We start from the raw sequence: 2,779 nt of genomic DNA on the forward strand, positions 1-2,779 counted from the left end.
TAACTTAACTTAACTTAACTTAACTTAACTTAACTTAACTTAACTTAACTTAACTTAACTTAACTTAACTTAACTTAACTTAACTTAACTTAACTTAACTTAACTTAACTTAACTTAACTTAACTTAACTTAACTTAACTTAACTTAACTTAACTTAACGTAACTTAACTGAACTTAACTTAACGTAACTTAACTTAACTTAACTAACTTAACTTAACTTAACTTAACTTAACTTAACTTAACTTAACTTAACTTAACTTAACTTAACTTAACTTAACTTAACTTAACTTAACTTAACGTAACTTAACTTAACTTAACTTAACTTAACTTAACTTAACTTAACTTAACTTAACTTAACTTAACTTAACTTAACTTAACTAACTTAACTTAACTTAACTTAACTTAACTTAACTTAACTTAACTTAACTTAACTTAACTTAACTTAACTTAACTTAACTTAACTTAACTTAACTTAACTTAACTTAACTTAACTTAACTTAACTTAACTTAACTTAACTTAACTTAACTTAACTTAACTTAACTTAACTTAACTTAACTTAACTTAACTTAACTTAACTTAACTGAACTTAACTTAACTTAACTTAACTTAACTTAACTTAACTTAACTTAACTTAACTTAACTAACTTAACTTAACTTAACTTAACTTAACTTAACTTAACTTAACTTAACTTAACTTAACTTAACTTAACTTAACTTAACTTAACTTAACTTAACTTAACTTAACTTAACTTAACTTAACTTAACTTAACTTAACTTAACTTAACTTAACTTAACTTAACTTAACTTAACTTAACTTAACTTAACTTAACGTAACTTAACTTAACTTAACTTAACTTAACTTAACTTAACTTAACTTAACTTAACTTAACTTAACTTAACTTAACTTAACTTAACTTAACTTAACTTAACTTAACTTAACTTAACTTAACTTAACTTAACTTAACTTAACTTAACTAACTTAACTTAACTTAACTAACTTAACTTAACTTAACTTAACTAACTTAACTTAACTTAACTTAACTTAACTTAACTTAACTGAACTTAACTTAACTTAACTTAACTTAACTTAACTTAACTTAACTTAACTTAACTTAACTTAACTTAACTTAACTTAACTTAACTTAACTTAACTTAACTTAACTTAACTTAACTTAACTTAACTTAACTTAACTTAACTTAACTTAACTTAACTTAACTTAACTTAACTTAACTTAACTTAACTTAACTTAACTTAACTTAACTTAACTGAACTTAACTTAACTTAACTTAACTTAACTTAACTTAACTTAACTAACTTAACTTAACTTAACTTAACTTAACTTAACTTAACTTAACTTAACTTAACTTAACTTAACTTAACTTAACTTAACTTAACTTAACTTAACTTAACTTAACTTAACTTAACTTAACTTAACTTAACTTAACTTAACTTTAACTTAACTTAACTTAACTTAACTTAACTTAACTTAACTTAACTTAACTTAACTTAACTTAACTTAACTTAACTTAACTTAACTTAACTTAACTTAACTAACTTAACTTAACTTAACTTAACTTAACTTAACTTAACTTAACTTAACTTAACTGAACTTAACTTAACTTAACTTAACTTAACTTAACTTAACTTAACTTAACTAACTTAACTTAACTTAACTTAACTTAACGTAACTTAACTTAACTTAACTAACTTAACTTAACTTAACTTAACTTAACTTAACTTAACTTAACGGAACTTAACTTAACTTAACTTAACTTAACTTAACTTAACTTAACTTAACTTAACTTAACTTAACTTAACTTAACTTAACTTAACTTAACTTAACTTAACTTAACTTAACTTAACTTAACTTAACTTAACTTAACTTAACTTAACTTAACTTAACTTAACTTAACTTAACTTAACTAACTTAACTTAACTTAACTTAACTTAACTTAACTTAACTTAACTGAACTTAACTTAACTTAACTTAACTTAACTTAACTTAACTGAACTTAACTTAACTTAACTTAACTTAACTTAACTTAACTTAACTTAACTTAACTTAACTTAACTTAACTTAACTTAACTTAACTTAACTTAACTTAACTGAACTTAACTTAACTTAACTTAACTTAACTTAACTTAACTTAACTTAACTTAACTTAACTTAACTTAACTTAACTTAACTTAACTTAACTTAACTTAACTTAACTTAACTAACTTAACTTAACTTAACTTAAAACTTAACTTAACTTAACTTAACTTAACTTAACTTAACTTAACTTAACTTAACTTAACTTAACTTAACTTAACTTAACTTAACTTAACTTAACTTAACTTAACTTAACTTAACTTAACTTAACTTAACTTAACTTAACTTAACTTAACTTAACTTAACTTAACTTAACTTAACTTAACTTAACTTAACTTAACTTAACTTAACTTAACTTAACTTAACTTAACTTAACTTAACTTAACTTAACTTAACTTAACTTAACTTAACTTAACTTAACTTAACTTAACTTAACTTAACGTAACTTAACTTAACTTAACTTAACGTAACTTAACTTAACTTAACTTAACTTAACTTAACTTAACTTAACTTAACTTAACTTAACTTAACTTGAACTTAACTTAACTTAACTTAACTTAACTTAACTTAACTTAACTTAACTTAACTTAACTTAACTTAACTTAACTTAACTTAACTTAACTTAACTTAACTTAACTTAACTTAACTTAACTTAACTTAACTTAACTTAACTTAACTTAACTTA

Source organism: Oratosquilla oratoria, chromosome 23 (genome assembly GCF_046742065.1).
Source record: "Oratosquilla oratoria isolate Oo_2021 chromosome 23, ASM4674206v1, whole genome shotgun sequence".
In the NCBI taxonomy this organism is placed as follows: Eukaryota; Metazoa; Arthropoda; class Malacostraca; order Stomatopoda; family Squillidae; genus Oratosquilla; species Oratosquilla oratoria.